General features: G+C 48.3%; 1 protein-coding gene across 1 annotated transcript in view; it reads left to right on the forward strand.

Annotated features, from left to right (window-relative positions):
* Window positions 1-1,262: 1,262 nt before the first annotated feature.
* Fat2 (FAT atypical cadherin 2) overlaps window positions 1,263-13,528 on the forward strand; it is an 85,528-nt gene continuing 73,262 nt past the window's right edge. Inside the window, exon 1 of the mRNA XM_028775944.1 lies at window positions 1,263-1,374. The gene's annotated coding sequence lies outside the window, so the exon portion shown is untranslated. The remainder of the gene's footprint in view (window positions 1,375-13,528) is intronic.

The raw sequence follows: 13,528 nt of genomic DNA on the forward strand, positions 1-13,528 counted from the left end.
TTCTTATCAACCAGGTTCAAGGTTACTGCTCAGCTGAACATCAGGCAAGACTGCTGCATCTGAGCAGGTTGCTGGGAAGTAACGAGTTCTCTGTGATCAGATGTGCACAAAACCAACAAAGACTCAGACACTTTCCAGGGGTGCTGGAAAAAGGGACATCAAGACTCCAGGTGGTTGGGGGAGGTTGGGAATGCCAACTGTGGAAGGATGGTTTCCCTGTGTGGGGAGGGACCCTTTCCTGATCTTGACACTCTAGTTTTGAAGGTCAGTGCTACACTTGAAAAAGCAGAAGCACAGGGATTCCCCAGTGAAGGATGGCAGGGGCTGGGGTAAGGATGGGGGAGAGGGGTAACTCCTGTGGGTCTCTTCTTTCATTCTCAAATCATCCAAGTCTCTCTGTCTCTATCTCTCTGTCTGTCTTTGTCTCTGTCTGTCTCTGTCTCTCTTACACACACACACACACACACACACACACACTTTACAGATGGGGATCTGGGGCTTGGAGGGATTAGGTCATACAGCCTCATAACAATAAGAATTACCTTTTCTCAACCTCTCTCATTTTGTTTGTTTTGGGAGGGGTTGAGACAGGTCCTCATTCTGTTCCAAGCCCAGGCTTACTTGGAACTCACAGCAATCCTCCAGTGGCCGACTAACAAGTGCTGAGATTTCAGTCCCGAACCACAATCCCTCACTACAACTTTTAATTTTTATTTAATCCTCAAAACCACCAAGGGAGGTAGGAGATATGAGAGAAGAAAAAGAAAAAGAAAAGAGGGTAGGGGAGGGAAACTGAGGCTCCAGTTCTATGACTGCCCAAGGCTACATAGTTAGCAGTTGGCAGTGCAGAGCTGGAAGAATATGTGTGTGTGTGTGGGGGGGGGCGATCTGGAAATTAGGAGCGGATAATACTGATCTGCAAGCCAAACCACCTTTCCCACCCTAGTAGTCTGAGGTGACTTTGTATAACACTACCTGCCCAGGGACCCAGTTTCTTGAGCTTCGGAACCTGGAAGAGAGGTGACAAGGAGCCGTCATCTTCCCTGACTTCATCCTTACCCCATTGTGAGCTCTGGGCTGCAAACCAGTTGGCTTCCTTGCTTTCTCTCCCTGCAGTGAGCCAGAGAGCTGGCAGGAGGGGGATGATCCGCCTCACTTCTCCCACCTCCTCTCCCTCCTCCTCTCCCTTCTCCTCCCTGGGCCTGGACACACCTACTCCAACTTTCTCAGCAGCCTCTGGGCTGGGGCAGTGTTGAGAGCCTTCCTGTTCACTCCTCTGTCCCTCCTTCTGGAGCCTTCAGCTAAGCCCTGGGGACTGGGGCCCCAGCCCAGCACCTGCTCCTTCCAGGCACCCTCCCCACCTGAGGGGCACAGGTAAGACCTAGGAAGGGACAGGGAGGTCGAGGTTGGGATTGTAAAATGAATTTGTTTTTACGCCTGGTCTCTGAGCAAGCTGGCACAAGCTCCTGGAAGGTAGTGAAGGAACCAGGAGCTGGCAAGACAGACATAGAGGGGTGGACAGGGACTCCAGTCTCAGTCTCCCTAGGTGTACTGGTGACAGTGATGTGGCTGGGCAGCAACGGGGCACTAGTCAACAGGAATCTGGAAGGATAAGATTCTGGACTTGAGGAGAAAGAGGAAGGTCACATTTGCACGAGGGGAAGGCTGGACTTGTGTCTTTTGTCTGGGTTCCAAGGGTGAGGCTTTATGTTATAGGAAGACTTCCTGTGTAGTTTTAGAAAGTGAACTGAAACAAGGGGCTAGCCCCTTCTGTGTCTGAGGGACACAGAGACCCTGTGACAGAAAAAGCTACTTAGTAAGGAGGAAAGAAGACTTGGGAGGGGCGTCAGGCAGTAGGACTACCCATGCCTTATCCTGTAGTCCTTTAAGGGTGCCCTCCCAGACCCTTAGCTTGTCTGGCTGTGTGACAGGGGCATACGTTGTGACTAAATGTGACCAAATGCAGGGAAAGGTGGTGGTTTGACAGGCTCTGGAGGTGGAGCTGACTCATTAAGACTGCAGAGACCAACTCTGTTCTCATGCCTTGAGGGAGCAGAGCTGAGGCCAGAGATCCCAAGTGGAATTCTGAAAAAGCCACTGGGGGCTCAGCTCAGCTCTCCATGGGAGAAAGATGGTGTGTTTGCTCCGGCATGGGGAGCGGCAAGGCTGTGCTGAGGCTTGCCAGGAGCTCCCAAAGAAGCCTCTGCCCAAGACAGGATCCAGAGCCAGTGTCTGGGCTCAGGGACGAGGAGGGAGGTGGAGAGAGAGAGACTCAAGACTTCTAACGTTCTAGCCTTCAGCCTCACTTTCAAGTGTGGAGCTGAGGTAGAGTCACATGCCCTCAGCCTGTGAGAACGATGTTGGTCACCACACTGGCGTGTGCTGAGCTCTTCCTATGCTGAGGTCTTCCTGTGTGCTGGGGTCTGTGCTGAACGTGTGTGCGTGGTCTTCTTAGTTTTCCTGGCAGAAGGTGCGGCACTGTGAAAAGAGACCTCTCTCATCATGCTCCCATGATTCTCATGCTGTGTGGCCTGGGACAGGGTCGTGTGTCTCTGAGTTGACATTTCTACAAATGGAGTCAAGGTATTGGAGGGCCATTAAGATTCGTTTTACTTAAAACATTTTACTTAAAAATTGTTTTACTGTGTGTGTGTGTGTGTGTGTGTGTGTGTGTGTGTGTGTGGTGTAAGTATGCAGGCATTTACATGTTCACAGCCTGCTGTAGAGGTCAGAGAACAACTTTCAGGAGTCAATTCTCTCTTTCAACCATGTGGATCCCAGGGATAAAACTCAAGTCATCAGGCTTAGCTGCAGGCATCTTTATCTCATTCTCAGTTGGTGCTAGGAATGTAGACCAGTGGATAGAGTGTTTATCTAGCATGCACAAGGTCTTGGGTTCTATCCCCAGCACTGTATAAACCAGCTATGGTGACACAGCCTTGTTATCAGGAAGGAAGAAACAGGAAGATCAGAGGTCCATGCTCATCATTGGTTACATAGTGGGCTCAAGGCCAGATTGGGCTACATGAGACCCTCCAACAAGAATAAATAAAGTTTTTTTTTGGTTGAAATAGCCCCTAGATGCCATCAGACAGACAGGACAGGCAGAGGAATCTACTGGCTGAGTGTCCCATGTTCGATGGAGGAGGCGGGTGTGAAGCTTCCCAGTAGGCTTTGCCTGGAGACCCTGCCAGAGTTCTCACAGGAAAATACCGAATCCCCAATGCTAGCTCACCCAATAGATGGAATAAAGCAATGAGCCTCCTCTCCCTGTGCCTCAGTTTCTTCATCTGTGATATGTGGAAGGCTGGAGAACTAGAATCGATCAACTTGTCTAGGATCCCTGTGATTCCAGGATTCTCAGCATCTAGTCCTTAGAGTCCCAGGGAGCCGTATGCAAGATACTACCCAGCAGCTGGGCCTGATGTCTGTGGGCTGGACCTCTTGGGTCCTCCAACAACTGCCCTTGGGCGTGAAGCTGCTGTGCCCCTCCCTTCCTCCTCTGCCTTGGTGACTTAACTCCCCTCAGCTCAGTGGGAGAGAAGAGACTTCCATGGTAGGCTGAGTTGTAGCTGCTACCACTGGCCAGACAGGGCTCCATGGAAGAGGCCAGCAGCGGGTGCTGAGCCTCAGGAAAATCATGTGTGCTGGGGATATGTGTGATGGGGACCTCCTGGTGCCCCTTAGGTGGGCATGCCCTCTGGAAGCTTCATGGTTCTTGGGTCACCAATATCAACTAAGCTGGGGACAGACCTTGGAATTCTACAGAGATAAAGATGCCTGCAGCTAAGCCTGATGTCTGATGTCTCTTCTGTCCTCCACCTGGGTGCTGTCATCTCAGGGTACCTTGAATCATTCCCATCCTACAACTGATCACAGCCAGGGCTGCATTGCTTGAGGTTATCTCTCTTGCTAGAATGAATGTCAGTCATGGGACTGTGTTGCTGTCTGTAGAGCCTGGTGTGTTCTGTATGTGACATGTGGACAGTTAACTCAGGTGAGCGGAGACTGGGGCTTCTATTCTGGTTGTCGATGAGAGGCGCTATGAGCTAACACAGCACAGACAGCTTCAGGATTCTGAGGCCAGGAGTGAGACAGAATCAACATGGGAGTCAGAGCAACACCAGGGTGTTCTAGTCAGGCCATTCTTAGGGAAGGGTAAATTGACCTCAAGTCCCCTAAGCTGTGCTGGATGGGCAGTGAAGCTGGTCACTAGGTTATACACTGCTCTCCAAGGGACAGAAACTTATCAGTTGGACCCCTACACACACATACATGCACATGCACACACATACACTCACACATACACACACACACACACACACACACTCACACACACCCCTACAGTCTTTCCCTGATCTGCAGCTTTTTCCACTCAACCAGCAGATAAATGTCCAATCTGAAGGGTCCCCAAGGGTTCCAGAATTGCCTGTTGAAGAATTACTGGTCCTGTTTTATAGGTAACATCATAGATTTTTAACATTTACCTAAACTTGGGTCATTTTTTTTCCCAACAGCAAGCTATTTGCAGTCATGGGATGTGAATGAGGAGAGGATGCAGGCTAGCTAAGACCTAAGTGGTGGATATCTCTAGGCTAGACCATCATACACATCATGGTCATCTTCATTGTCTTCTCCTGGATCTTTCTGTCACCTTTGTTTTCACTGTGGGGACAGAGTCAACTCCATCACTCAGCTTCTGTTGTGTAAGATTCACTTCCTAAAGTTAGGGACACCAGTCGGGGCTACATGAGACTCTGACTCAAATAAAATAAAAATAGCTGATAGGGACAGGTCCTACACAGATGGCTTAACACCTCAAGGTGGGCAATAAAACAGGAAAACTCAAGCTGGCACAGAGACCATTGTACCCACTGTACAACGTAGCTCCAGATTTCAAGATTTCAAGGAACGTCAGTGGAGAACACATCCCACAGACAGAAAGCAGCATACACAGGGACACAGAAGGCAGCCTTCAAGTACAGGACCCTTCATGCTTGTGGGGAGGACTGGGAAGCTGTTCTGGGAGGAAGAGTGACTGGACTATGAAGGGAGAGCGGATTGGTTTGTTTGCTAGCTTCTGTGTGTTGAGACAGTGTCTCTTGCTATAGCTCAGGCCATCCTGGAATTCACTATGCAACCCAGACTGGCCTCAAACTTGCAGGAATCCCCCTGCCCTCAGTCTTCCAAGTGCTGGGATTATAAAAATGAGCCAACAAATTTGCTTTTTTGTTTTTTGTTTTTTTGAAACAGAGTTTCTCTATGTAGTCCTGGCTGTCCTGGACTCACTTTGTAGACCAGGTTGGCCTTGAACTCAAAGAGATCCACCTGCCTCTACCTCCAGTGTGCTGGGATTAAAGGTATGTACCACCACACTTTTCTATTTTTTTTTTCTTTTTAAGACACTTTTAAAAAAAAATGTTTTTGAGACAGAGTCTCTCACGATGTATCCCAGGAAGGCCTCCAACTCCTGACCCTTCCACTTTGGGTTCCCAAGTGTTGGCGTGACAGGTGTGGGCCACCATGCCTGGAACATAGCATTTTTAAATATAAACAATGGGGATCATTCATATATACAAACGTAAGCGGTGTTAAGGCTCCTCATCCTTTGCCTTTAATAACCATGCCACCTCCAAGCCTCTCCCAAGCTTCTGGCTCAGGTATTTTTTGAAGCCAGTCCATCTGGCTCAGTCCATCTGGATCTCCCTACATATCTTTGCATTACATATTTATTTGTGTATTTATTTATTGTGTGTGTGTGGTCGAGGGAGTGCCGTGGTGCACATGGTAATAAAAGAGTAACTTTGAGGAGTCAGTTCTCTCCCTCTAGGGATTGAACCTCTGTTGTCAGGCTTGGTGGCAAGTACCTTTACCCACTGAGCCATCTTTCTGAGTCCCATCCCCACAGATCTAAAAGCAGAAGGACATTGTACCACAGGGCTATGTGTGATTTGCCCTCTATAAGCACTGAGATATGATGAAGAAGCTCAGGTTCCAGTGTCTTGCTAGGTACATCTGTCTGAGAATGAAGATGAAGACTAAAGGTTAAGATATCTTGTCCTGCATAGTCTAGTCCAGGGTCTTATATGCCTCCATTACCCACAGATTAACTCAAAACCTGCCTCTAAACCTATTGCCATCTGCAGTCCAGAAGAGCTCAGTTTGAGCATTTTGTAGCTTCAAGCTTGCAGAAGGCAACAGCTCCTTACCTCTCTCAGCTTTGTTCCCAGTCCTGAGGTCACAGTGGCCTATACAAGACCACCAGTGTAGCCAGAGTACAGCAGCGCTCTTTCCAGGCAGATTGGGTGGAACCTGCAGCAGCAGCAGATCCACCAGCTTCCCTGGGCTCCTATGCCCACAGTCAGGCTGAGCAGGACGGCACACGTCGGTGTGGGGATAACGTCAGCCCGTGAGAGTGTGTTGGCTTGGGTGTATTCATGTGCTTGGAATTAGAGCTCCTATCTATCCCATACTCCTGGGTTCTCCCATGACATTTAGGACCCAAGGGTCCTGAATTGTATTGCTCTGGGCCCCTGGGAGATCAGTTGGGGAAGCAGAGGGATGGTGTTGGGATGGTCTCTATGTGTGTGAGCTTTGCAGCCATTCCTGGACTGATTGTCACTGTTCCTCTGTACAGTCCAGGACATGCACTTTCGCCTCAATGGAGGGGCACACACTACCATTACACTCACATGTTACAGCTAACAGAGTTACTGGCTCATAGGAATTGAACATCATGTGTCAGCAGCTATAGGTGAAGAGGAGATCCTGAAATCTTGGGAACTGATTCAACTTCCAGGATCTCAGACCCTTGGATTCAGCCCAGTAGCCTGGCCCTGCTGGACCCTCCTATCAAGCGCTAGCACAGAGCCTGGCCAGTGTCTACTATAACTTTTAAATTCTCTTTATAAACGTTAAAAAAGAGAGTACATAAGGCCTTTGCTGTAGCTGCTGAGGTTTTATAAAATAAAAGAAACTGGGAGCCCAACCAGAATCCAAAGCAGATGTCGCGGGCTCCAGGAGCCCTTCTGAGGTCCCTTGCCATCCTAGCTACCTCTTTGTAATGTGTGACCCATATCCAGCTGGCCACCTCAGGACAGCAACACCTCCCTTCTCTGGCCATGCACTCCAGTCACAGCACTAATGACGCAGAAGGCCCAATGAGTTTATTGAAGTCTCTAAACTAAACCTGACCTTTTAGTTGCTTTGCTGTAGCTGTCCTGTTCTATGGCCCCTAGATCAGAGTTGAGTTTTTCAAATGTTTAGAAAAGCAGTCAATTCTATGTGTGAAGGAGTAAAAATTGGCAGGGGCCGAGGAAGTAGATTTTCATGGGCTTCGAGGTTCTGGGCACGACACTGTAGAGCAATGGTTTCCATAGCCCTGTCTTGTCTGGCACAGTTCCCATGCAGCTTGATTTTGAGTACCATCTCTTTCCTGGTTCCTGGGGGTAGGAAGAGATTCCACTTGATCCACAGCCAGTTAGATGTCTGCCATCATTTACACGGCTTCTTCCCTATCACAGAGTCACCTCTGAACACTTTACTAGGGCTTAAAAACATTTCTAATGAAATACGATATCCATACAGAACAGAGCATGAGTCATAAACACTCAATTTAGTGAAAACTAACCAACTCCAAGATAAACAGAACATACCTTCCATCCAGAAACCCTACTTTGTGTGCCTTTCAGGTACCAACTGTCCCCACACCTTTGAGGGTAATTTTACCCTAATCTAACTCATATCTTCAATTCGCCTATTTTAAACTTTATATACTAGTTGTAACACAAGGTGTACACACACACACACACACACACACACACAGAGAGAGAGAGAGAGAGAGAGAGAGAGAGAGAGAGAGAGAGAGATCCACATCATGAACAAGACCCATCCGCACTGTGCCTAGAACAATGGTTTCTCTTCTTCACTGCATAGTACTCCATTACACAACCATGCTCCAGTAGACTTAAGCATTCAGCCCTGGTTCTTTGGGCTGTTTGATGGAGATAATAATGGTGAGCTGTGCTGGTCCCATGAAGAATCTCAGGTGAGGGTTTGTTCATGTCTCTGTTGGGCCATGAGCTTTGTGTTCACACACAGAGGATTATTGTTTTCAGGTTCAGTTCTATTTATTGTGAAAGGAGCATGGTTCATGGGCTGGGACCCTCTGAAGGTGAACAGACTCTGTCTCAGGGAGGTAAACAATTGCTCCTGGGGCCTGAACACAGATGAATACAACAGATACAGGCTCATAACCCAGGTGAACTTCAGATGTGTGAGGTTGGTTGCTTTCTTTACTGTCCACTCTTCTGAGTGCTCCACTTGGCAGTCTGCCGAGGTCCTATGTTCCCCCAAGAGCATCCAGAAGATCACCAGGGGAGAAGATCTGTCCCCACTTGAGCAATCCCCACACACACCCCTACCAAATCATGCTTTTCAAAGGCTGTGGTCTCCAACACATCGAATCTCTTGTCTGACCTCGAAGATCAAAGTGGTCAAACCACACCAACTCCCTATGGAGGAAATCTGGTCACTCAAACAAGGTATGGCCCCAGTGGAAGACCCTAAAGAAAGAGCCATGTGTCTTGTTCAGTAGATCCTCATTGCCAGGCACACCAAAATCATCCAGGAAACTTGTTAGACTCCTATTCCTGAGCCCCACCCCTGAGGATCTTGAGTCAATAGATCTGGGGTGGGGCTGGGATATTTATGTTTTAACCCCTCGTTACCACAGCAGCCTGCTTCACAGAGCACAGGCTGCTCCACAGATCCATTGACTCCTATGTCTGCAGACAATCAGAAAGGATATAGATTTAGGGTGGATAAGAGGAACTAGGATGTACAGGGAGTCCTGGGATGGAGGGGTGTGGCTAGAGTCCAGCATCTTTGGGTCAACAGAGGATGCTGCAAAGTCACCCCTCACTCACCAGGGGCCACTGGCCCTGTGTACACTCTTTTCTTGTTGCTAGAAGACTGTTCTCTCCCTGGTGTGACCTGCCAGCCTGCCTGGTTCTGTCCTAAGCTGCCCTGCTCAAGGGAGGGAGAGGACAGATGGACAGAAGACTGGGCAGGGCCAGGCTAGAGAGAAGAGAGCTCAAGGAAGGATTGGATATGGAGCCTTGGCTGAGAATCTGCCGGTATGAGCAGTCCCATGGTATTAGGATCCCTGCTGTGGGGGAGGGACCACAGAACCTCTCCCTTCCTGGTAGCTCTTTCCAACCCATGGGCATGAACAGACAGGCCGGGCAACTGTTAGACACATAGGCAATGTGAGTTCTACTCCAGCTTGGCTGTGGTATCAGAAAGGTGGGTCACCTATGTGAGTCCCATCAATGTCGTGTGTGTGTGTGTTTGTGTGTGTGTGTGTGCATGTGGAGGTCAGAGAACAACCTACAGAAATCAATTCTTTCCTTCCACTATGCAGTTTCTTGAGATCAAACTCAGGTTGTCAGGCTTGGCAGTAAGCACCTTTGCCTGCTGAGCCATCTTGCTGGCCCTCAGCAATGTCTTTTCCAGAGCAAAGCTAAATCAGGGTTGCTGGAGATGAAGGGCACTACATGCTCATCACAGTTCTAGCTTACAGTAAATGTTCAATTAATGTTGCCTGCCTCTGAGAACTGCATGTCTCCACCGTCTACTGGACCTCGGTGCATAACTAGTGATGGCTTAATGGAAGGTTGGCTCCGAGAGACAGGAGAATAGGTAATTTGTCCTATTTCAGATGGTTGCTGGGCTCTACAGAATGAGGGACTCTGCTCTGGGATCACTTAATCCCTCTGATGACAACCACGTCATTGGGGTTGCAACAGTGACCTCATGAAGGTTCCAGGCATGGCATTGTGCTGTCCACATCCCATTCTGCTTTGGTCTCCTAACAGTCTGAGGCTTATTTCCTAGTTGATGCATAAAAAGACTGAGGCTCGGTTGGGTCCCCTCATTGGCTGAAAGTCACCAAGTCATGGGCCAAGGCAGGACTCGTCTGTACATGACCACGGTGGTATACTTCCTTGCCCTACCTGGCACATCTTCCTGTGTCAAAGTCGGAGGTAGAACCTGGCAGGGAGTGGCCATACCACCGAGGAGCTTGTGGGCAATGAGCAAGGACAAGGCACAGCATCCACTCTCCGTATTGGGTCGGGGTGGCAAAGTCGAGCAGGAAGCTCTAGATACAGAGGACATTCGGTTGCGTACACTCATTTATCGATGGAAATGGAGCAGAGAGGGTACCTTGCATATCTCTAGAGAACACACAGGGTCAGGAGGACCATCACCAGAAGCCATCTAAATGGCCAGACTATATCTCTGTCCCCCTTCCTCTCTTCTCCCTTCTCATCCTCTTTCTCTCATCCTCTCACTCCCTCCATCCCTCTTCATCTCTCCCTCCCTCTCGTTCCCTTCCTTTCTCCCTCTCCCTCCCTTCTCTCTCTCATTCCACCTCTCTCCCTCCCTCCTTCCCTCTCTCCTATCCTATCTTCCTCCCTCCCTCTCTTTCATTTTTTTCCTTAAAGATAGAATTCGGGGCTGTGCACCTGTTTGGCAGGGAGCTGAGACCCCAGTCCGTGTGTAGCTCCTCCTCTGTTCACACCCTTTCTTTTCTGTCCCTTCTGAAACCCTGGGAGAGTTCATATCTCTCAGGATGCTTCTTCATGTTTGAAACAAATCACTGCAAAGAGAGGAGTGTTACAGGCCTGCAGGAGTGTGTGTGTGTGTGTGTGTGTGTGTGTGTGCACGCATATGGTGCACATATGCATGTGTCTCTGGGACTGCTCCCACAAAGAGCTCCTGGGCACACTGGTGACCAGTGATGTGTGGAGAATTCCCGCATTCCACACATTTTTGAGCATGTATTGTTTTAGCACTGACTTCAGCTTGTCAGCTACTTCAGCATCTCACCTGGCATCTTGCCAAATGCTTCTCACACTAAGTCCTCCAGGCCCCCAGGCCCCGGGGAAGGTAAATGGGGATACTGAGGCTTGGGGTAGCAGAGCCTGGGAATCACGGATGCTGAAGAAGGAAAGCCACCCTTTCCAATATCTTTAGCATAGTCTTCATAGCAGTTTACAAGAGCAAAAGACAGTATCCAGGCAGTGATTACTAAGCCACTCATGTACACAATGTTCACATTGGCCCCAAGATGCAGAAGTTACCTGAGGGTTCAGCTTGTTTCTTGTATGAGTGTGTGTTGAGAGTTTATGTGTGTGTGCACTGAGAGTTCACGTGTGTTTGAGTGCATATGTACATCTCTGTGTGTGCACACGGAGGACAGAAGTAGATGCTGTCTCTCCCCACCTTATATACTGAGGCAGAGCCTCTCACTTGAACCCAGAGCTTGCTAATCCAGGGAGGTTAATAGCCAGCTTGCTCCAAGGATCCCATATCAACCTCCCAAGCACTCGACTACAGTTGGACTGTCACACTTGCCTGACATTTGTGTGACTTTGGGGATCCAAACTCAGGTTCTCATGTTAATAATGCAAGCATTTAGCAGACTGGACCATCTCCCCAGTCCCCCCATCCTGAACACACACACACATACACACACACACACACACATACACACACACACACACACACACACTGTTTTCTACTTAAAAAATACAATTCTGTGGCTGTGGGGTCAAACACAGGGCTTTGTGAATGCCAGGCAAGCACTCAGGCTCTGGTGTGTGTCTTTAGTCCTATTTTTTTAATCAATAGAATTAAATGAAGTTATTTAACACATGGCATGTTTTTGCAGTAAGAATACGTAAAATCTATTTTTAGTAATTTTCAAGTATATGATTTGTGTGTGGGTTGGGGAGGGGGCACTGGAGAGTGAGCCTAAACCCTCATGTATGCTCAGCAAATGCTTTGCCACTGAGCTACATACCCTTCAGTTCACTTCTTATTTTTATTTTGAGACAGAGTCTGACTAAATTGCCCAGGCTGACCTTGAACTTTTTCTGTACTCCAGGCAGGCCTGGAACTTGTGATTTTCCTGCCTCTGCTTCCTTAATAGCTGAGACTACAGGTGTGCATCACTAGAACCAGCTATATATAGTCCCTTATTAATCAAGAATCACCTATTGCACTGTGGATCTCCTGAACGCACTGCTAACTGAAATGCAGCGTCTTTTGACCAGCACTTCCTGCCTCCCACACTCAGAGCTTTTGGTAACGGTCATTCTACTCTTGGAATCTGCTAGTTCAACCTTAGAGGCTCCCTGTGAGTGAAATGGTACAGCATTGGCTTTCTGGGACTGCTCTGCTTCTGCGTCACCTAGCATGATGCCCTTCAGCTTCATCTGCCTCGTTAGGAAGGATGGGGTCTCCTTTCTTTCTTCAAAATCTTATTTTTTTTATTTGATTTTCTTTTGAAAATTCCATACGAGCAATGTATTTATATCATTTCTGCCTTCACTCTTCCTCTCTGACTGCTTCTGTGTCACCCATTCTCTCTCAGATTCATAACTTCTTTTTTAATTACACAACACACATACCTATAGAATCCATTTAGTGTTGCTCGTATGAACATGCCTTTAAGGTTGACCACAGGGGTTGGATAACCTGTCAGAAAAGTTGACCTGGAGAAAACTAGCTCTTCCTCTCTCATCAGCTTTTGATGGCCTGTAGCTCTTCATCTAGGACTGGGGCCTTGTGAAATTTCCCCGCATCCGTGTTGGCATGTCAACTGGTGGTGTCAGTATGCAGATCACACCTGCTGTGAGACAGTCTTCTGGACATCATAGGAAGGCTGCACCCATGAAATCTCAACAATACATTTGCATAAAAATTTCTTTTTATCTTATCTATTTATTTTTTTAATGTTAGTTCCATTTTTATTTATTTCTTTTGTGTCCCTGCATGCCATAGGAATGGCAGTCAGTTCTTTCTTTCCACTACATGGATAGAACACAGACCATCAGGCTCGGAGACAAACACATTTCCTGCTGAGCCATCTTACCAGCCCCCCCTCCCGCCCCCTCTCTTTTAAAGTCTGAGTAGTATTCCACTGTGTATACAGACTACATTGTCCTTATCCATTCATCAGATGATGGGCACGTGGGTTGTTTCCATTGGGTAGCACGAATGTGCTGCAGTAAACGTGGGTGGGCAGACCGATTCCATTTCCCTTGGATGCTCGCCCAGAGGTGGGATTGCTGAGCCATATGGTGGCTCTATTTGTAGTTCTTTGAAGCACCTCCCTGCTGTTTCCATCATGGCGGTTTCCATCACCAGCCACACGCACTAGGTTTCTCCCTCCACACCCTCACCAGCACTTGTTGTCTTTAGTCTTTTTGATGACAGCCATCCTAACAGACAAAGAAAGACAGGCCTAGTGATTAAGTTATCCAAGGCCACCCAGGTCGGAACCTGAGGTCTACTGGAGACTCAACAGTTTTGCAAAGGGTTCTGCTGAATCAAAGAGGCAAGAAGCAGAGGCCTGTTCAGCAGGTCTGGCTGGCCTCTGCATTTCTCTGTTCTTTCATGTTCAAGCCTTCCTTTCTTCTTTCCTTCCTTCCTTCCTTCCTTCCTTCCTTCCTTCCTT

This window comes from Grammomys surdaster, unplaced genomic scaffold, assembly GCF_004785775.1.
Source record: "Grammomys surdaster isolate TR1022 unplaced genomic scaffold, NIH_TR_1.0 262, whole genome shotgun sequence".
Lineage (NCBI taxonomy): Eukaryota > Metazoa > Chordata > Mammalia > Rodentia > Muridae > Grammomys > Grammomys surdaster.